The 23703-nt window shown below is 37.6% G+C and overlaps 1 protein-coding gene across 2 annotated transcripts in view; it reads left to right on the forward strand.

The window, feature by feature from the left end:
• RNF180 (ring finger protein 180) overlaps nt 1-23703 on the forward strand; it is a 283154-nt gene that overhangs the window by 38406 nt on the left and 221045 nt on the right. The window lies entirely within an intron of this gene.

Genomic DNA, 23703 nt, shown 5'->3' on the forward strand with positions numbered 1-23703 from the left:
ACTTCATTCTGTATAATAGGCTCCAGTTTCATCCACCTCATTAGAACTGATTCAAATGTATTCTTTTTAATGGCTGAGTAATACTCCATTGTGTATATGTACCACAGCTTTCTTATCCATTCATCTGCTGATGGACATCTAGGTTGCTTCCATGTCCTGGCTATTATAAACAGTGCTGCAGTGAACACTGGGGTACACGTGTCTCTTTCCCTTCTGGTTTCCTCAGTGTGTATGCCCAGCAGTGGGATTGCTGGATCATAAGGCAGTTCTATTTCCAGTTTTTTAAGGAATCTCCACATTGTTCTCCATAGTGGCTGTACTAGTTTGCATTCCCACCAACAGTGTAAGAGGGTTCCCTTTTCTCCACACCCTCTCCAGCATTTATTGCTTGTAGACTTTGGATCTCAGCCATTCTGACTTGCGTGAAATGGTACCTCATTGTGGTTTTGATTTGCATTTCTCTGATAATGAGTGATGTTGAGCATCTTTTCATGTGTTTGTTAGCCATGTGTGTGTCTTCTTTGGAGAAATGTCTATTTAGTTCTTTGGCCCATTTTTTGATTGGGTGATTTATTTTTCTGGAATTGAGCTGTAGGAGTTGCTTGTATATTTTTGAGATTAGTTGTTTGTCAGTTGCTTCATTTGCTAGTATTTTCTCCCATTCTGAAGGCTGTCTTTTCATCTTGCTTATAGTTTTCTTTGTTGTGCAGAAGCTTTTAAGTTTAATTAGGTCCCATTTGTTTATTTTTGCTTTTATTTCCAATATTCTGGGAGGTGGGTCATAGAGGATCCTGCTGTGATGTATGTCAGAGAGTGTTTTACCTATGTTCTCCTCTAGGAGTTTTATAGTTTCTGGTCTTACATTTAGATCTTTAATCCATTTTGAGTTTATTTTTGTGTATGATGTTATAAAGTGTTCTAGTTTCATTCTTTTACAAGTGGTTGACCAGATTTCCCAGCACCACTTGTTAAAGAGATTGTCTTTAATCCATTGTATATTCTTGCCTCCTTTGTCAAAGATAAGGTGTCCATAGGTGCATGGATTTATCTCTGGGCTTTCTATTTTGTTCCATTTATCAATATTTCTGTCTTTGTGCCACTACCATACTGTCTTGATGACTGTGGCTTTGTAGTAGAGCCTGAAGTCAGGCAGATTGATTCCTCCAGTTCCATTCTTCTTTCTCAAGATAGCTTTGGCTATTCGAGGTTTTTTGTATTTCCATAGAAATTGTGAAGTTATTGGTTCTAGCTCTGTGAAAAATACCATTGGTAGCTTAATAGGGATTGCATTGAATCTATAGATTGCTTTGGGTAGTATACTCATTTTCACTATATTGATTCTTCCAATCCATGAACATGGTATATTTCTCCATCTATTAGTGTCCTCTTTGATTTCTTTCACCAGTATTTTATAGTTTTCTATATATAGGTCTTTAGTTTCTTTAGGTAGATATATTCCTAAGTATTTTATTCTTTTCGTTGCAATGGTGAATGGGATTGTTTCCTTAATTTCTCTTTCTATTTTCTCATTATCAGTGTATAGGAATGCAAGGGATTTCTGTGTGTTGATTTTATATCTTGCAACTTTACTATATTCACTGATTAGTTTTAGTAATTTTCTGGTGGAATCTTTAGGGTTTTCTATGTAGAGGATCATGTCATCTGCAAACAGTGAGAGTTTTACTTCTTCTTTTCCAATTTGGATTCCTTTTATTTCTTTTTCTTCTCTGATTGCAGTGGCCAAAACTTCCAAAACTATGTTGAATAGTAGTGGTGAAAGTGGGCACCCTTGTCTTATTCCTGACTTTAGGGGAAATGCTTTCAATTTTTCACCATTTAGGATAATGTTTGCTGTGGGTTTGTCATATATAGCTTTTATTATGTCGAGGTATGTTCCTGACCTTAAAGTTTTAAGTGCAGTATCACAGACCTAAGTTGAAGATAATAGTCCATGGTTTTTTTTTTTTAATCCCTACTGTGAGTGAACCTTAGTCATCACCACACAATTAAATTTAAAAAAAAGTATAAAATGTTTTTATATGTATATTATATATATATATTTTATATATGTGTATATATATATATATATTAAACATATATTGTTGTTGATTTTGTTGTTATTTAGTCACTCAGTCATGTCTGACTCTCTTGCATCCCCTTGGACTGTAGCCTGCCTGGCTCTTTTGTCCATGGGATTTCCCAGTCAAGAATACTGAAGTGGGTTACCATTTCCTTCTCCAGGGAATCTTTTCCACCCAGGGATGGAAGTTGTGTCTCTGTGTCTCCTGCTTTGGCAAGTGGATTCTTTACCACTGCGCCACCTGTGAAGCCCCAATATATATTAGACATATATTGTATGTACACCTGTATGTTTATATAGGTGTATATATTATACAGTCAAAGGAGAAGACTCTTGAGAGTCCCTTGGACTGCAAGGAGATCCAGCCAGTCAATTGTAAAGGAAATCAGTCCTGAATATTCATTGGAAGGACTGATGCTGAAGCTGAAACTCTAATACTTTGGCCACCTGATGTGAAGAACTTACTCATCGGAAAAGATCCTGATGCTGGGCAAGATTGAAGGCAGGAAGAAATGGGGACAACAGAGGATGACATGATTGGATAGCATCACCAACTAGATGGACATGAGTTTGAGCAACCTCTGGGAGTTGGTGATGGACAGGAAAGCCTGGAGTGCTGCAGTCCATGGGGTTGCAAAGAGTCAGAGAGGACTGAGCAACTGAACTGAACTGATCACATGTGAATACATATGAATATACTGAGAGCAATATGCAAGAGGAAATATCAAAGAAGTCCATACTAGATAGTTACCCGTGGACTTTACAGGGAAGTCTCAGTTTAGCAGAGAGTGGTTATAATTACCTGTCATTGTTTTCCCCTTCTTTGAGTGACTGTTTTGTTTTCTTTTTTGCCTCATTTGATCATGATTATTTCCTATCCACTCTCACAGATTAGCCAACTTGAACTGGTAATAGTGAAAGACTTTGGTGGCATGCTTACTGCATGTCAGATACTTTTAAAAAACTGAAAACATTTTAATTGGAATAAAAGTTTTCATGGTGAGTATTTATTGGGTATAGTATAGCTTGATAAATTTTTTCAGCCCTGCTATTAATCAGATCAAGATGTATGATGTTTTCATCACCCCAGAAATCTATCTTGTCTGTTTTCAGGCAATGTTCACCCCCTCACATGGAAACCACTGTATTAATGTCTATCACTGCCGACTGCTTTTGCCTGTTCCTGACCTTCATTCAGAAGAAATCACATACTCTTTTGTACCTGACTTATTTTGCTCAGCATAATGTTTTAGAGGTTCATTTATGTTTTATACGTAGTGGTTTGCTTCCTTTTTCCTGAGTAGTATGCCATTAATGAATATACCACAGTTTATCAGTTTTTTATGCTGATAGATATAGTTTTCATTTTGGGGTTATGAATTAAACTGCTATCAGTATTCTTATAAAAAGACTCTGTGTTTGTGTTTTGTTACTTCTTTTTTTGATATATATATATAGGAATGATGAGGGAATTATACAGTAGGTGTATTTTAAAGTTTTTAGAAACTGCTTGTAGTTTTCCAAAGAAAATGTTCATTTCCAACAGAAATGATGAGAATTCTAGTTGCTCAATATCTTTCTCTACATGTGGTATTTTCAGACTTTGTAATTTTGGACATTGTGGTAGATATAGTGGTATATCATTATGTGTTTAATTTGATTTTCCCTAGTGAAAATGATGTCCAATACATTTTTTGATGCTTATTGTTTAGTTCAGTTCAGTTCAGTTGCTCAGTCATGTCCGACTCTTTACGACCCCATGGACTGCAGCATACGAGGTTTCCCTGTCCACCACCAACTCCCAGAGCTTCCTCAAACTCATGTCCATCTAGTTGGTGATACCATCCAACTATCTCATCTTCTGTGGTTCCCTTCTCCTCTTGCCTTCAATCTTTCCCAGCATCATGGTCTTTTCCAATGAGTCAGTTCTTCGCATCATGTGGCCAAGGTACTGGAGTTTCAGCTTCAGCATCAGTCCTTCCAGTGAATATTCAGGACTGATTTCCTTTACAATTGACTGGTTGGATCTCCTTGCACTCCAAGGGATTCTCAAGAGTCTTCTCCAACACCACAGTTCAAAACCATCAGTTATTTGGTGCTTAGCTTTCTTTATAGTGCAGCTGTCACATCTATACATGACTACTGGAAAACCCATAGCTTTGACTAGATGGACCTTTGTCAGCTAAGTAATGTCTCTGCTTTTTACTATGCTGTCTAGGTTGGTCATAGCTTTTCTTCTAAGGAGCAAATGTCTTTTAATTTCATGGCTGCAGTCATCATCTGCAGTGATTCTTGAGCCCCAAAAAATAAAGTCTCTCTCACTGTTTCCACTGTTTCTCTGTCTATTTGCCATGAAGTGATGGGACCAGATGCCATGATCTTAGTTTTCTGAATGTTGAGTTTTAAGCCAACTTTTTCACTCTCCTCTTTCACTTCATCAAGAGGCTCTTTAGTTCTTCTCCACTTTCTGCCATCAGTTCAGTTCAGTTCAGTTCAGTCGCTCAGTCGTGTCCGACTCTTTGTGACCCCATGAATCACAGCACGCCAGGCCTCCCTGTCCATCACCAACTCCCGGAATTCACCCAGACTCACGTCCATAGAGTCAGTGATGCCATCCAGCCATCTCATCCTCTGTCGTCCCCTTCTCCTCCTGCCCCAATCCCTCCCAGCATCAGAGTCTTTTCCAATGAGTCAACTCTTCACATGAGGTGGCCAAAGTACTGGAGTTTCAGCTTTAGCATCATTCCTTCCAAAGAAATCCCAGGACTGATCTCCTTCTGAATGGACTGGTTGGATCTCCTTGCAGTCCAAGGGACTCTCAAGAGTCTTCTCCAACACCACAGTTCAAAAGCATCAATTCTTCAGCGCTCAGCCTTCTTCACAGTCCAACTCTCACATCCATACATGACCACAGGAGAAACCATAGCCTTGACTAGACGAACCTTTGTTGGCAAAGTAATGTCTCTGCTTTTGAATATGCTATCTAGGTTGGTCATAACTTTCCTTCCAAGGAGTAAGCGTCTTTTAATTTCATGGCTGCAGCACCATCTGCAGTGATTTTGGAGCCCAGAAAAATAAAGTCTGACACTGTTTCCACTGTTTCCCCATCTATTTCCCATGAAGTGATGGGGCCGGATGCCATGATCTTCATTTTCTGAATGTTGAGCTTTAAGCCAACTTTTTCACTCTCCACTTTCACTTTCATCAAGAGACTTTTTAGTTCCTCTTCACTTTCTGCCATAAGGGTGGTGTCATCTGCATATCTGAGATATGCAGTTATTGATATTTCTCCTGGCAAACTTGATTCCAGCTTGTGCTTCATCCAGCCTGGCATTTCACATGATGTACTCTGAAGCATGTGAAATAAGCAGATGACAATATATAGCCTTGACGTACTCTTTTCCCAATTTGGAACCAGTCCATTTTTGCATGTCTGGTTCTAACTGTTGCTTCCTGACCTGCATGCAGATTTCTCAGAAGGCAGGTAAGATGGTCTGGTATTCGCATCTCTTGAATAAAAAATTTTTTCCACAGTTTGCTTTGATCCACGCAGTCAAAGGCTTTGATGTAGTCAATAAAGCAGAAGTAAATGTTTTTGTGGAACTCTCTTGCTTTTTTGATGATCCAATGGCTGTTGGCAATTTGATCTCTGATTCCTCTGCCTTTTCTAAATCCAGCTTGAACATCTGGAAATTCATGGTTCATGTTCTTTTGAAGCCTGGCTTGGAGAATTTTGAGCATTACTTTGCTAGTGTGTGAGATGAGTGCAATTGTGTGGTAGTTTGAGCATTCTTTGGCATTGCCTTTCTTTGGGATTGGAATGAAAACTGACCCTTTCCATTCCTGTGGCCACTGCTGAGTTTTCCAAATGCTGGCATATTGAGTGCAGCACTTTCACAGCATCATCTTTTAGGATTTAAAATAGCTCAACTGGAATTCCATCACCTCCACTAGCTTTGTTTGTAGTAATGGTTCCTAAAACCCATTTGAATTTGCATTCCAGGAGGTCTGGCTCTAGGTGAGTGATCACACCATTGTGGTTATCTGGGTCATGAGGATCTTTTTTGTATAGTTCTCCTGTGTATTCCTGCCACCTCTTCTTAATCTTCTGCTTATTGGTTAAACATTGTTTTAAGTGTTATATAATATTCATTCCTGATAATATAAAGATAGAAAGATTGTCTTGAAGGAAATAAACTATCGTCTCCTTTTTATAGATAAGGAAACTGAGCCACAGAAGATTAAATATATTGAATCTGATTGTACTGTTACTAAGCAGTGCAGTTAAAATTGAATCTGACTGTGAGAGTTCTGACGCCCACACTCTTTTTTGTGCCTTTGCTCCTCCCTCAGGGTATCATGAGCAAGAGAAATTCAAACACTGCACTAGGGTATAGAGGGATAGGTTGTGGAAGAGAGTGATACAGAATTGAAAAATCTTTCTGGTTCTCTAGGAGGTTTTATATTATATGCACATAAAACATACATATTTTAAACCTATTAAAAGGCTGTCTCAGGAATAATTCAATATCACTGTTAACTCCAGGGAGAAGGAGGAATGTGTAAATAGAGGGGGATCCTGAGAGGGTTTTTAAAGTAGTGGTAATGTACTCATTAAACTGGGTAGTGGGTGTATGTATTGGTGTTTGTGTCTCTTTAAAGATTTCTTTAAACTATACAAACATCTTTTGCATTAGGACACATATATTTGGTGTAAATATTAAAGAGGAACATAGAAGGATCTGTTTTAATTAAAGGAAACAATAAAATAAAATATTGGAGTCTAAAAGTAATTTATAAGATGCTGGGCTGAAAGAGGGGCTTCCCTGGTGGCTCACATGGTAAAGAATCTGCCAGTAGTGGGGGAGACCTGGGTTGGATCCCTGGGTCAGGAAGATCCCCTGGAGAAGGGAATGGCTATCCACGCCAGGATTCTTGCCTGGAGAATTCCATGGACAGTGGAGCCTGGCGGGCTATGGTCCATGGGATCACAAAGAGTCAGACATGACTGAGCACTCATATTTTTACTTCATGCTGAAGGAATGCTAAATTTATCACCTATCCAATTATCTTAATTTATTACCTATTAACAGTATAATTTAAAATATATCTATGTATAAAATAAGTGTTTTGCTTGTTTCTGAAAGTGGTTTTTTTTTTTTTGGTCTACTTTCTGTAGATGAAATCACAATGTAGGTAGGCATTCTGCTGGAAATTGCTGCTTTTAGTAATATCAGCCTGTAGTATAGCTCATTTTCCCCTTCTATATAGTATTCTAGTGTATTAATATATCACAATTTGTAATGCATTCTGCCACTGAGTTCTATCTAGCTGTTGTGCTCTGACAAGCTGTGCTGCTATGAGTCTTCTTGTCCGTATCTTGGTAAACATGGGCAGGGGTCTGCACTGGAAGTGGATCATGCATCACAGGACATGTGCATCTTCACCTTTACTGGGCGATGCTAAGTTGTTTTCAAGTGTCAGTCTGTGAGTAGTGGTTAAACATTGCTGTGATTCCACATCTTTTCCAACATTTAACATCTTCTCATTGTTTAAGTCTCTATGTGTTTCCTGCGAAATGTCTTTTTTTTCCCCTTTTCTGTTTTTCTGTTGTGCAGTGTTGATTTGGGGGAGCTCTTTACATATTCTGAATACTAATTTTTGTTATTGTACTGCAGACATCTTTTACTAGTTTATGTAACTTTTATTTCACTCTTTGTGGTATCTTTTGATAAACAGAATTTTTGATATAAGGTAGATGGATTTATTAGTCATCTCCTTTATGTTCTATACTTTTTTTCTTAAAAAATTCTTCAGTACCCTGAGGGAAAGTTTTTCTTTTTTTCCCCTTTCCTCCTACTGAATAACAAAATTGAAACAGACAAGCTTTTTCTTTTGTTTTTCTGAACAACAGGTTTATTTCTCATTCACCCTTATGCTGATGTTATAACCCTGCTTTTTGTAGGAGTTCCCCCTTAGAGTCTCCCAACCCTGAGCAAAGCCTGGACTTTGTCTCCTTTCTTCATCATCCCACGCAGGTATGAAATGGCCCTCAGAAGGACATAGAGGATCAGGACACTGAGGAAATAGCATTCACTGAGGAACTGTTGGTTCTAGGACCACAGTTGTTTAGCCCTGACCAGTGCCAGAAAATGAAAGCCTCACACTTGGCTCTCAGTGCCCACAGAACTAGGAATGAACTGCAGACCAACCAAATACCTTCAGAGTTAACCTTGTTAAAAGAAATAGCAGAAATATTCTCATGACTTCTTTTTTCATAATATTGATCCATGTATGATTGGTGGAAGCTGGGTCATACGTGGAACTTGAACTGTAAGAGAATCTGGGACATTTGAACTTTAGTTTTCCAGCCACTGGCATGTAATAAGGCATGTGACTGGGAATTTAGAATGGAATTCTGAGACAGTCTACAATGTTCACAGGTACAAAAAGGAGCTTCTTCTCTACCTTCAGGCTTGAGATACCTGCAATGTGGGCAAGAACCAAAACAGAAAGCAAAATAACAATGAAAACCCTAAAAGCAGAACATAACAAAGTTGACCGCCATTTGTGAAGTCTGATGGGGTGGGGTTTCCGGGTAGAGATGGTGTCCTCAGTTTTAATTTCTTAGCTTTGACACAGTTTTGGACAAGTTTCTGTGGCCTAAAAGACATTTAAATAGAGAGATCTAGGAGGCTGCTGGTTCTATGGATATGGGATTCAGAACAGACATCTGAACTAAAAATGTGGTTTTGGGAGTCATCAGCATTTAAATGGTGAGTGAAAGTAGATGAGATCACTATGCAGAGTGTGCATGGAAAGAGAAAGGAAGGAGCCTAGGAACATTTAAGGGATGGACAGAAAAAAAAAAATTACAAAATAGGAAGAAAAGAATAGTGAGAAATACAGGAGTGAAAATCAAGATACAGTGTTAAGGAAGTCAAGCAATGAATGTCTTCCAGAAGGAAGTATTGGTTAGTAGTATTGAATGCTATAGGGAGATGTAGAAGACCAGATACTGCTTAATGTGCAAGTTGTATACTACATAATTCTAGAAGGTGCTAGTCTGTGAAAGGTGCCCCCAGATTTGTACAAAAATGTACAAACTGTATGGCCAAATGTAGAGATTCTGAATGAGAATTTAAAGTGTGCTTTGGTTTTAGCAAAGAGGAGATCATTGGTCAGTATTCTTTGTAGTTGTGAGTTCTAAACCCTAAAGTGACTGTATCTGGAGACGGGTCTTTAGGAGGTTATTAAGGTTACATGAGGTCATAAGGATGGGGCCTTAATCCAGTAAGACTGTGGCTTATAAGAGAAAGAGATTTCTCTCTTTCTCTTTCCATGTGATGACACAGAAAGAAGGCAGCTATCTACAAACTAAAAGGAGAGTTCCTACCAGTACCAAAGCATGCTGGAGCTTTGATCTTCAGCTTCTAGCCTCCAGGATTGTGAGGAATACATGTCTGTTGTCTAAGCCACCCAGTCTGTGGTATTTTGTTATGCCAGTTCAAACCAACTGAGACATGATGGGCCCTGTAACAGGCTCAGGAAATTCAACAAAGAGCAGAAGAGAAATGTTCTTTCCTTTTGAAGCTTTCAGGATAGTGTTCAATCATAAATATTAAATTATTAGCTGCATAAGTGGGAAAAAAGGAATCATATATGGGGCCATGAAGGTAGGACGTGCACAGGGGATTGTTGTAAGGCAAAGGCTTTCCTGAGGAAGTGACTTTTGTGGAGATATGGTAGATGAGTAACCCAGGTAGTGCCAGACAGAGGACATTCCGAGCTTTGGGACCAGCATATTCAAAGGCCCTGTGGTAGAAAGAATATATCTCCATGAAACTAGAAGATTTCTATGATTGAAGTGCAGGGATCAAGAGGGAATTTGACCAGATTTGAGGCTAGAAAGATGGATGTTGATTAGATCATTTCTGTTTTTTTAAGACAAATCAAGGACTGATCATTTTCCTGAAAAAGCTGGAAAGTCAATGAAAAGGAGTGACATGACCATTGAATTCTTAAAAATCATTTTGGCAATTATGAAAGAGTGAAATTAGAAAGTTAGCAAGAATATATGCAGAGGATGGTCTGCCTTTAAGGCTTTTGATTTCTTCTTATTCATTCAGACCTTTTGAGTAAAAAAAAAAAAAAAATCACTCTTGAAGTACTTTCTCAAAGTGCAAATAGGAAAACCAGGCAGTCCAGCTTTTTATTATCTGACCTTTTTACTATAATGTTTATAGCTGCAGTATTTAAATAATATAGTTGGCTCACTTTTAATGTATTGGCTAGGGGAATGTTATTACTAATGTTGCAAATGTGTTAAAGTGTTAAACATCTTTCAAAATAGCATGTAATAATATTACATTAATTTAACTGCCAAGAAATTATTCATCAGCAATCAGAAACGCAATGATAGAAGAGGATACAGACATACCCAAATCAGTCAAAAGGATTCCAAAAAATATTCAAATGTAAATTGATGATGCAGTATATTGTTAAAGTATGCTGAAAGATTTGTCTGCTCTGGGAGATACAGGAGATTCAGAGTCTGATTAATTCTTGATTTTGATAGAAAAATCGACATCAGTAGGATACTACTAAATGTGTAAATAAAAATATTTCTTTTCAAATTAGCATAACAACACTGCATATTAGTTCTCCCCTCTGCTTTGGCCCTAAAAAGTTTCAGAGCCAAAATTGTGTTATAGCTCTAGAAAGTATATGAGACCTTGAAACATGGTTTTTGTAAACTACCATCATTCCTGGTTCTATTTTACTTTTTCTGTCCTTTTTCCTTAATTTGGATCCAAATTAAAAAATTGAAACAAAATAGCATACAATAATAAATTATGCCAACTTTATACATTTAACCTGTTCTGCTCAATTAAAACTTTTAACAATCATTAAATGATAAGATAATGCATACAATTTGTAATTTTAAAATTAAGTTCTTTGTACATAGCCACTGAAAACATATCTACACTTAAAGAAAAAATGAAATAACAATGCATTAGCTCCCCCTGCTGCTTGAACAAAAGATTTTATTTACAAAATATTTTGTCAACATTTTTTTCTGACAGCATTAAGTGAAATTTGCTGTTAGTTACTTCTCTTCCTTCACTTCTTCCTTTGTCCACATGATAAACTTGAGACATAAAAAAACTGTCTAGTGAGGTTTGTAAAATCCTAATTTTACCATGTTCCTAATTTTCAGGCTATATTTTCCCCAAGGAGATAACCTGACATGCAGCTATTTTAAGCCTTTAAATTCCTTAAATGAAATTGCTTCATGTTTAACAATTCATCCTGAAGTACATTAATTAAAACTTGTTTTATCACATGTATTTGTGGTTTTTTTTCAAAATTAAGTGACTATAGATTTTATAAACTTAATAGATTGTCTTATTTTACCTGTAAAATTAAATTGAAAGTAAATATCATGAATATCATATATTTTTAAGACTGTGTAATTACAGTTGAAATAGTTGTCAGTCTCATTTATAATTGAGGCTTCTGTGTTAATCCTAGCTTTCTTTGTTTGCCATATCTAATTTTCAGAAAAGGAAACAATACTATATATTCTTTACCCAGCCTTTTATGCTCCTCCCACCGTTATCAACTGCTGTAACTGATCTTTGTCTTTTTTGTTGGTGCAAGAATATACTTTAACTTTTAAATATTTAAAGAAAAATATGTGCTTGCTTTATGTTGTGTGAGTGCATGCTAAGTCACCTCAGTCATGTCTGACTCTTTGCGAGGCTATGAACTGTAGCCCCCCAGACTCCTCTGTTGATGGGATTCTCCAGGCGAGAATATTAGAGTGGGTTGCCATCTCCTTCAGGGGATCTTGCTGATCCATCCAGGGATCGAACCCGAGTCTCCTGTGGCTCCTGTGTTGCAGGTAGATAGATTCTTTACCGCTGAGCCACCTGGGAAGCGTTGCTTTATGTTAATAGTTCTCAAATCTAAGAGATTGGTTTGGGGGGGTCACATATCAGAATCAACTGGAATTTTTTTCTAAACCTTGCTTTTTTCTACATGTTAGTGTATTATTTTTGTTTAATTTAAAAGTAAGTTATATTTCCAATTTTTTTTGTTTTGTTTTGCTTTTCTGGTAACCCTTTGGAAGACTAGTAATATTGTGCTTTAAACCATACTTAGGCTAACATGTAAGGGAGATGAAAGTGTGAAAGTATTAGTTGCTCAGTTGTGTCTGACTCTCTGTGACTCCATGGACTGTAGCCCGCCAGGCTCCTCTGTCTGTGGGATTCACCAGGCAAGAATACTGGAGTGGGTAGCCATTCCCATCTCCAGGGGATCTTCCCAAGCTAGGGTTCAAACCTGGTCATCTGCATTTCAGGCAGCTTCTTTACCCTCTGAGCCACCAAAGAAGCCAGTTGTCCTATAAAAATAGTATTGATTTGGTATAGGAAGTAATGGTGGAAGCTCAGTGAGTTGAGTTCTGAAACCAGACTGCCTGGATGGAAATCCTTGCTTTGGTGCTTCCTATGTGACCTTGGACAGGTTACATAAAAGTTAGTTTCTCTTGTTTCAGTTTCCTTATTTGTAAAAAAAACAAAACCCTTGAAGCAGTACCTGGGCATAATAAGCACAGTACAAATGCTTGTTACCTGGTAAAAATACGGTGTACATTGTAAAACTTCCTTCACCTACCTAGATCTATGACTCCAGTGTTTATTCTCATAGGATTGCATGTAAAACATCTCTGGAATTTATAACAGACGGTTTCCTAGTATTGTAATCAAAATATGTGATTAAATATGATCATTTTATCTGATTAAATGAAATAACAGAATATGAACAATGAAATAGAAATATGAGATAATAAGTGTAAGGTAAAATGCAGTCCCTGCCATATAAATGATTTTCTTTACTCCTTTTGTATTGTCAACATTGCGTCTAGTCATGACTTAATAATTACTCATAGGTTCATTGCCATTATTTTACTTTGATGTAATTTTCTATTCTTTATACCAATGTAGAAATTCCCTGGTGGCTCAGCAGTAAAGAATCCACCTACCAATGTAGGAGATCTGGGTTTGATCCTTGGGTCAGGAAGATCCCCTGGAGAAGGAAATGGCAACCCACTCCAGCATTCTTGCTTGGGAAATCCCATGGACAGAGGAGCCTAGTGGACTGCAGTCCATGGGATTGCAGAGTCGTACACGACTGAGCAACCAAACAGTAACAACAACAAAAGAAATATTTACTTACCTCAGAGATAGAACCTTGAAAAGTCAGGAAAAGTTTCAGATCTAATAATGAAGTAAAGACAGCTATATTTGTCAATTTCAATTTGTGTTCACTATGGACATGAGTCTGAGTGAACTCTGGGAGTTGGTGATGGACAGGGAGGCCTGGTGTGCTGCGATTCATGGGGTCGCAAAGAGTCGGACACGACTGAGCGACTGATCTGATCTGATCTGATCTGATGAGTACCTTTTAAAGAATTCATTAGTTATCCTAATCTGTGTACCTGTCAGTGCCTCAGCTCTTAATGAAAGGGGTTAATGTATATAGGTATTGATGTTTACAAAATTAATTCTGTTCTTCAGAAGTTAAATTTAGGTAAAGTAGGAGAAGTTACACTGCTTATAATTTTATGAGTCACTTCCTGTCATTTTCCCAAGGTTCCTTAAAAAATAAGTGTATATGGTTCATTTAAATTTGTTATAATGGACCTTGGCTAATATGAGTCAATTGTTAAAAATTCAGTTTTTTAAATGAAATTTCTCTAAGAATATAGAGAGTAAGAATGAGCAGACTATTATCAGTGCACATTTTTGGCAGTCTTCAGGCGTTTGAAGGAAATACTTAAAAAATAACGGGCTAGAGATTGTAACTGATAATGAGTATATTGAAAAATCGATAAAATCTGACATAGAATAGGCATTCTTTCACTCAAAAAGGATTCATTAAGTCCCTGTTATATTTTAGGTATTGTGCTGTGATCTGAGCATACAAAGAGGATGAAGATAGTACATACTCAAGGAACTTAGCAACTAAAAATTTGAGGATTCCCACATTTTAAAAAAATTTTTATTGGGGTATGATTTACAATGTTGTGTTAGTTTCAGGCATACAGCAAAGTGAATCAGTTATACGTATACATATATCCGCCACTCATAGTCATTCAAAAGAGTTTTGAGTAGAGTTCCTAGTGTCATACAGTAGGCCCTTACTAGTTATCTCTTCTATAATTGGTAGTGTTCAGGTGTCAGTCCCAGTCTTCCAATTCATGTCTCTCCCTTGCAGATGTTTCTTGATTGCTTTTCTTTAAGGATATTTTTCTTTACTATTTTTTAAAATCAGTTTTATTAGGATATAATTTGCATATAATGAAATGCAGATTTCAATGAGCTTTGACAAATGTGTACGTACTCCTGTACCTGCCACCATTGTTAAGATGTACATTTGGTCTTTTCTAGAGGCTCCTATGTAAGTTATCATATATATTCTTTTATATCTAGCTTTTTATGTTCAGCATAATGTTTTTGAGATTGATTCATATTGTTGCATATGTCAGTAGTTCATTCCTTTTTATTCCTGAGTATTACTTAATTGTACAGATTTCACAGTTGTTTATTGTCTGGATGCCCTAGTTGATGGAAATTTTAGGTGTTTGCAGTTTTGAGCTTTAATAAAGTTGCTATGAAAATTAGTACACAAATCATTATGTGAACATACATTTTTATTTCTCTTGGTTAATACTAGGGGTTACTTTGGTTTTATGGTGAGTGTAGGGATAGCTGTTTTAAGAAACTGATGAACTGTTGTCACAAGTGGCAGGATTTCATTCTTTTTTATGGCTGAGTGACACTAGTGTGTGTGTACACCACATCTTCTTTCTTTATCTGTTGATGTTTTATTGTTTCTGTATTTTGACTGTTTTAAGTAATGCTGCTGTGAACTTTGGGATGCATGTATCTTTTTGAAGTATTGTTTTTATTTTCTTCATTTAAATGCCCAGAAGTGGAATTGCTGGATCCTCTGGGAGCACTATCTTCTTTTTTTTTTTTTTTTGAGGAGTCTGCATGCTGTTTTCAGTAGTGGCTGTACCAATTTACATTGCCACCAGCAGTGCATGAGGGGTTCCTTTTCTTCTAATCCATATCAACACTTAACTATTTCTCATCTTTGTGATGATAGTCATGCTGACAAGTGTGAAGTGATATCTCATTATGGTTTTGATCTGCATTTCCCCAATGACTAGGGATGTTGAACATTTTTCATGTGCCTATTATCTGTCTCTGTGTCTTTGGAAAAATGCCTGCTTAGGTCCTCTGCTCATTTTTTGAATTGTGTTGTTTGTTCTTTCTGATATTTAGTTGTATGAGTTCTTAATCTATTTTAGATATTAACCCTTTATGAGTTATATCATTTGCAGGTATCTTCTCCCATTCATTTGGTTGCCTTTCCATTTTGTTGATGGGTTCCTTCACTGTGCAAAAACTTTTACAGTTTGATTAGATCCAGTTTGTCTGTTTTCACATTTGTATTCCATGCCTGAGGAGACAAATCCAAAGAAAATATTGCTGAGGCCAGTGTCAAAGAGCATACTGCCTGTATTTTCTTCTACGAGTTATATGGTTTCAGGAATTTATATTTTGGTCTTTAGTACATTTTGAACCTTTTTTTTTATATGGTGTGAAAAAAAGTTCTAACTTCCTTCTTTTACGTGTAGCTGTCCAACCTCCCAACATTGTTTATTGAAGACACTGTCTTTTGCCTATTGAATACTCTTGCTTCTTTTGTTGTAGGTTAAGTGGCTATATGGATATGCGTTCATGTCTGTTACACTGCTCTCTGTGTCCATTTCTGTACCAGCACAGTACTTTGGTAACTGTAGCTTTGTAGTGTGGTCTAAAGTCAGGAGGCAGGATACTTTCACCTTTTTTTTTTCCTCAGAGTGCTTTGACTATTTGGGTTCTTTTGGGGTCTTTAGCTATTTGGGGTCCATACAGATTTTAGAATCGTTTGTTCTAATTTTGTGAAAAATGTGGTAGGTGTTTTGGTAGAGATTTCATTAAATCTGTATAATTCTTTGGGTAGTATGGGCATTTTAATCATGGTAACTCTTCTACTCATGAACACAGGATATCATTCCATTTATTTATATCATCTTTCTTTCTTTAGTGTCATATAGTTCTTAAACTACAAGTCATTCACCTCCTTGGTTAAATTTATTTCTAGGTCTTTGATTCTTTTTGATATGATTGTTAATGAAATTTAACATTTTGATTTCTCTTTCTGATCATTTATTATTAGTCTCTAGAAATGCAACAGATTTCTATATATTTTTCTTACATCCTGCAACTTTATGAATTAATTTATCAGTGCTAATAGTTTTTTGGTAAAGTGTATAGGGTTTTCTGTATAGTGTCATATCATTTGAAAATAGTGACAATTTTACTTCTTTCCTTCCAATTTGGATTCTTTTTCTAGTCTTATTGCTATTGCTAGGACTTCCAGTACTGTGTTGAAAGAGTTTACATACTTGTTTCTTTTTTAAAAAATTATTGAAATATAGTTGATTTACATTGAAGTGCCTGTCCTGTTTCTAATCTCAGAGGAAAATCTTTGAACTTTTCACTGTTGAGTAGAATGCTTGCTGTATTTGTCATAAATGATGTTTAATATGTTGAATTGCTCAGTTGTGTCCAACTCTTTGCAACCCCATGGACTGTAGCCCACCAAACTCTTCTGTCCATGGAATTTTCCAGGCAAGAATACTGGAGTGGGTTGCCATTTCCTTCTCCAGAGAATCTTCCAACCCAGGGGTCTAACCTGCGGCTCCTCAGCCTCCTGCATTGGCAGGTAGATTCTACCACTGAGGCACCCCGGAAGCCCCAGTATGTTGATGTATGTTCCCTCTATATCCACTTTGTCAAGGTTTTGGTTTTTTTTTTTTTTTTTTTATCATGGATGGATGTTGGATTTTGTCCAGTATTTTTTCTGCATCTATTGAGGTAATCTTGTAATTTTATTGTTTTGTTAAGGAGATGTGTTACACTGGTTTGTTGATGTTGAATCATCTTTGTGTTGCTGTTGTTCAGTTGCATACTCATGTCTGACTCTTTGTGACTCCATGGACTTCAGCACACCAGGCCTCCTTGTCCCTCGCTATCTCCCAAAGTTTGCCCAAATTCATGTCCAATGCATCAGTGATGCCTTCCAGCCATCTCATCTTCTGACGCCCTCTTCTCCTTGTGCCCTTGATTTTTCCCAGCATCAGGGACTTTTCCAGTAAGTTGACTGTTCATATCAAATGACCAAAATACTGGAGCTTCAGCTTCAGCATCAGTCCTTCCAACGAGTATTCAGGCTTGAGTTTCCTTAAGATTGACTGGTTTGATCTCCTTGTTGTCCAGGGGATTTTCAGGAGTCTTCTTTAGCACCACAGTTCAAAGGCATTAATTCTCTGGTGTTCTACCTTTTTTATGGCCCAGTACTTACAACTGGGAAGACCTTAGCCTTGACTTTATGGACCTTTGTCAGCAGAGTAATGTCTCTGCTTATCAATACACTGTCTAGCTTTGTCTTTGCTTTCCTGCCAAGAAACGTCTTCTGATTTCATGGCTGCAGTCATCATCCACAGTGATTTTAGAGCCCAAGAAGAAAAAATCTATCACTACTTCCACTTTTTCCCCTTCTGTTTGTCATGCAGTAATGGGACTGGGTGCCATGATCTTAGCTTTTTAAATATTTAGTCTTAAGCCAGCTCTTTCACTCTCCTCCTTCACCCTTATCCAGACACTCTTTAGTTCCTCTTTACATTCTGCCATTAGACTGATATCATATGCATATCTGAAGCTGTTGATATTTCTCCCGCCTATCTTGATTCCAGCTTGTAACTCATCCAGCCTGGCATTTCTCATGATGTGCTCAACATATAGATTAAACAAACAGGGTGACAGCAGACAGCCCTGTCATACTCCTTTCTCAATCTTGAACCAGTCAGTTATTCCATACAGGGTTCTAACTGTTGCTTTTTGACCCACCTACAGGTTTCTTAGGAGACAGGTACGATGGTCTGGTATTCCCATTTCTTTAAGAGCTTTCCGCAGTTTGTTATGATCCACACAGTCAAAGGCTATGATCCAGCAGATGTTGGCAATTTGATCTCTAGTTCCTCTTTCTTTTCTAAACCCAGCTTGGACATCTGGAAGTTCTTGGTTCGCATAATGCTGAAGCCTAGCAGGCAAGATTTTAAGTATGATCTTACTAGCATGGGAGATGAGTGTAGGTGTCCGATGGTTAACACATTCTTTAGTATTACCGTTCTTGGGAATTGGGATGAGGATTGACCTTTTCCAGTCCTGTGGCCACTGCTGAGTCTTCCAGATTTGCTGACATATTGAATGCAACACCTTAATGGCATCATCATTTTGGGTTTTGAATAGTTCTACTGGAATGCCATTGCACCCACTAGCTTTATTAATAGCAGTTCTTCCTAAGGCCCACTTAACTTTGATCTCCAGAATGTGTGGCTCTGGGTGACTGACCACACCATCGTTGTGATTGGGTTCATTATACATTATCACATACTACTTTTTTGTACAGTTCTTCCATGTATTCTGTACTTCTCCTCTTGATCTCTTCAGGCTCTACTATATCTCTACTGTTTCTGTTCTTTTAGTGCCCATTTTGGGCAAAATGTTTCCTTAATATCTCCAATTTTCCTGAAGAGATCTCTAGTCTTTCCCCTTCTGTTGTTTCCTTCTAGTTTTATGCACTCTTCATTGAAAAAGGCCTTCTTGTCTCTACGTGCTGCTCTTTGGAACTCTGCATTTAATTGGATATACCTTTCCCTTTCTCCCTTGCTTCTCACTTCTCTCTTCAGTTATTCGTAAAGCCACCTCAGATAACCACTTTGCCTTCTTGCTTTTCTTTTTGTTTGTGAAGGTTTTGTTCGCTGCCTCCTGTACAATATTACAGACCTGCATCCGTAGTTCTTCAGACACAATATTAACTAGATCTAACCCCTTGAATCTGTTCGTTACCTCCAGTACATATTCATAGGGGATTTGATGTAAGTCATACCTGTCTGGCCTAGTGGTTTTCTTTGCTTTCTTTAGTTTAAGCCTGGATTTTGCCATAAGAAGCTGATGATCTGAGCCACAGTCAGCTCCAGGTCTTGATTTTGCTGACTGTATACAGCTTCTCCATCTTCGGCTACAAAGAACATCTTCACTTTGATTTTGGTATTGGCCATTTGCTGATGTCCATATGTAAAGTTGTCTCTTGTCTTGTTGAAAAAGGGTATTTGCTATGACCAGTGCATTCACTTGGCAGAACTCAGCCTTTGTCCGACTTCATTTTGTTCTCCAAGGCCAAACTTGCCTGTTACTCCAGGTATCTCTTGACTTCCTACTTTTGCATTCCAATCCCCAGTGATGAATAGAACATCTTTTTTTTGGTGTTAGTTCTAGGAGGTCTTCTAGGTCTTCCTAGAACTAATCAACCTCAGCTTCTTTGGCATCAGTGATAGGGGCATAGACTTGAATTACTGTGATGTTTTGAATGGCTTGCCAGGGAAATGAACTGAGATCATTCTGTCATTTTTGAGGTTATGCCCAAGTACTGCATTTCAGACTCCTTTGTTGATTATGAGGGCTACTCCATTTCTTCTATGGGATTCTTGCCCACAGGAGTAGATATAATGGTCATCTGAATTAAATTTCACCCATTCCTATTCATTTTAGTTCACTGTTTCCTAAGATGTCAATGCTTGACCACATCCAATTTACCTTGATTCATGGACCTAACATTCGAGATTCCTATGCATTACTGTTCTTTGCTGCATCAGACTTTATTTTCATCACCAGACACAGTCACTACTGAGTGTTGTCATGGATAAACCGTCTCTGTATCCTTGGAATAAATCCCACTTGATCATGGTGTACCATTTTATATCTTGTTGAATTTGGTTTGCTGATATTTCCTTGATTATTTTTGCATCTGTGTTTGTCAGAGATCTTCAGGGATTTTTTTTTTTTTTTTTTTGGTGTCTTTGGTTTTGATATCAGGGTTATTCTGGCCTCATAGAGTGAATTTGAAAGTGTTCCCTCCTGTTCAGTATTTTGGAATAGTTTGAGAAGGATAGGTATTAAGTCTCCCTTAAACTTTTTGGTAGAATTCCCCTGTAAAGCTATTATGTCCTGGACTTTGGGTTTGGGGGAGTTTCTTGATTACTGATTCAATTTTAATATTTGTAATTCGTCTGTTATATCTTGTATTTCAATCTTAGTTGATCGTACATTTCTGAAAATTTATCCATTCTACATTGTCCAGTTTGTTAGAATATACTTGTTCATAGTATTATCTTATGATTGTATTTTTCTGATACTGGTTGTAATTTCCCCTTTTTAATCTCTAGTTTTGTGTGCTTAGGCCCCCTTTCTCTTTTTTTTTTCCCTGCTGAGTATGGCTAAACATTTGTCAATTTTATCTTTGAAAACCAGCCCTTAGTTTAATTAATCTTTTCTTTCTTGGCCTCTATTTTCTTTATTTTCACTCTAACATGTATTATTTTATTATGAGTTTGTCCATTTCCTTTTTAAGTTCTGTCTGAATGGCTTGCCTTGGAAATGAACTGAGATCATTCTGTCATTTTTGAGGTTGTGCCCAAGTACTGCATTCAGGTATTTTGAAGTTCTTCTATTAGGTATGTACGTATTTACATTTGTTATATCTTCCTGATGAACTGACTCCTTTCTAATTATGAAAAGTTTATTTTTTATCCTTGATAATTTCATTGTCCTGAAATCTACTTTGATACTAGTATATTAACTCTAGCTTTCCTTTGATTTACTTTTTCATGATAAAATTTTTTATCCTTTAAATTTCAAACCTATGTGTGCATTTGTGTTAAAATGAATTTCTTGTATATGATGTATTGTTTGGTCTCTGTTGGTCTTCCCTGGTGGCTCAGTCGGTAAAATTATGTCTGCATTGCGGGAGACCTGGGTTCATTTCCTGGGTCGGGAAGATCCCCTGGAGAAGGAAATGGCAACCCACTGCAGTATTCTTGCCTGGAGGATCCCATAGACAGAAGAGCCTGGTGTGCTACAGTCCATGGTGTCACAAAGAGTTGGACATGACTGTGACTAACATTTGGTCTTTGTCATCCAGTCTAATATCCTTTGATTTGTAATTGGAGTATTTAGACCATTAGATTTAATGTGAGTATTAATATGTTTGAGCTTAAATGTAATATGTTACTTATTCTTTGCCTCATGTTCTATCTTCTGTTATACTTTTACTGACTTTTTAGCTTAATTATTTACAGGATTTCTTTATGTCTTCTGTTGATTTTTGTGTGAAGCGTGAAAGTCGCTCAGTCATATCTGACTCTTTGTGACGCCATGGCCTGTCCATGGAATTCTCCAAGCCAGAATACTGGAGTGGGTAGCCTTTCCCTTCTCCACGGGATCTTCCCAACCCAGGGATTGAACCCAGGTCTCCTGCATTGCAGGCAGGTTCTTTACCAGCTGAGCCACCAGGGAAGCCCAAGAACAGTGGAGTAGGCAGCCTATCCCTTCTCCAGGGGATCTTCCCGAACCAGGAATCCAACCAGGCTCTCCCGCATTGCAGGCAAATTCTTTACCAACTGAGCTACTGTTTAGGGTACTTTTATTCCTTAGTGGTTGATCTTTTGGTTTACAACATATATCCTTAGTTTATCACCATCTTCCTTTAAATTGTATTATGCCACATTATATATAGAGTGAGAGTCTTGGTATACTTTCTTCCCTCATGTCCTAGTCTTTGTATTGTTTTCATACATTTAATTTTTGCATTTAAAACTCCACAGGATATTTTAATGATATGCTTTAAAAAGTAAGTTTTCTTTACGGAAAACTAAAAAAAACAAATTTACATTTGCCAACATATTTGCCATTTGAGGATCACTACTCAGTTGTGTTGATCCAGATTTTGTTTGATGAAATTTTTCTTGTACTTCAAGAACATGTTGTTTATCACAAGTTGGTGATAAATTTCTTTTTGGATTTGGGCTTCTCTAGTGGCTCAAATGGTACAGAGTCTGCCTGCAATGTAGGAGACCCGGGTTTGATACCTGGGTCAAGAAGATCCCCTGGAGAAGGAAATGGCAACCCACTCCAGTATTCTTGCCTGGAAAATCCCATGGACAGAGGACACTGACGGGTTATAGTCCATGGGGTTGCAAAGAGTCGGACATGACTGAGCAACTAACATAACACTTCACTTCACTTGCCTTATGAAAAAGTCTTCATTTCACCTTCATTTAAAACATGTTATATACAGTAAAATTACTCTTTGGGATAGAGTTGCCAAGATTTTGACAAATGAATAGGGTTGAATATTCATAATTTCACTTAAGATACAGAGCAATTACATTATTCCCTAAATTCTCTCACACTCCCCCTTCATGTTGTTCATTCAGTCCCTCAGTCATGTCCAACTCTTTGTGACCTCATGGACTAAAACATGCCAGGCTTCCCTGTCCTTCACCATCTCCTGGAGTTTGTTCAAACCCACGTCCATCGAGTTGGTGATGCCATCCAACCATCTCATCCTCTATCATCCCCTTGTCCTCCTGCTTTCAATCTTTCCCAGCATCAGGGATTTTCTAATGAGTCAGCTCTTTGCATCAGGTGGCCAAAGTATTGGAGCTTCAGCATCAGTTCTTCCAAAGAATATTCAGGATTGATTTCCTTTAGGATACTGGTTTGATCTCCTTGCAGTCCAAAGAACTCTCAAGAGCCTTCTCCAACACCACAGTTCAAAACCATCAATTCTTCAGCACTCAGCCTTCTTAATGGTCCAACTCTCACATCCATAGATGCCTACTGGAAAAAACATAGCTTTTACTATGTGGACCTTTGTTGGCAAAGTAACGTCTCTGCTTTTTAATATGCTGTTTAGGTTGGTCATAGTTTTTCTTCTAAGGAACAAGCTTCTTTTAATTTCATGGCTGTAGTCACCATCTGCAGTGATTTTGGAGCCCAAGGAAATAAACTCTGTCACTGTTTCCATTGTTTCCCCATCTATTTGCCATAAAGTGATAGGACTGGATGCCATGATCTTCATTTTTTGAATGTTGAGTTTTAAGCCAGCTTTTTCACTCTCCTCTTTCACTTCCATCAGGAGGCTCTTCAGTTCCTCTTCACTTTCTGCCATAAGGGTGATGTCATCTGCATATCTGAGGTTATTGATGTTTCTCCCGGCAATCTTGATTCCAGCTTGTGCTTCATCCAGCCTGGCATTTCGCATGATGTACTCTGCATATGAATTAAATAAGCAGAGTGACAATATACAGCATTGATGTACTCCTTTCCCAATTTGGAACCAGTTCATTGTTCCATGTCCAGTTCTAACTGTTGCTTCTTGACCTCCTTACAGGTTTCTCAGGAGGCAGGTAAGGTGGTCTGGTATTCCCTTCTCTTGAAGAATTTTCCACAGTTTGTTGTGATCCACACAGTCAAAGGCTTTGGTGTAGTTAGGAAGCAGAAGTAGATGTTTTTTGTGGAACTCTTGCATTTTCTGTGATCCAACGGATGTTGGGAATTTGACCTCTGGGTCCTCTGCCTTTTCTAAATTGAGCTTGAACA

The sequence above is a fragment of the Bos mutus genome, chromosome 20, assembly GCF_027580195.1.
Source record: "Bos mutus isolate GX-2022 chromosome 20, NWIPB_WYAK_1.1, whole genome shotgun sequence".
In the NCBI taxonomy this organism is placed as follows: Eukaryota; Metazoa; Chordata; class Mammalia; order Artiodactyla; family Bovidae; genus Bos; species Bos mutus.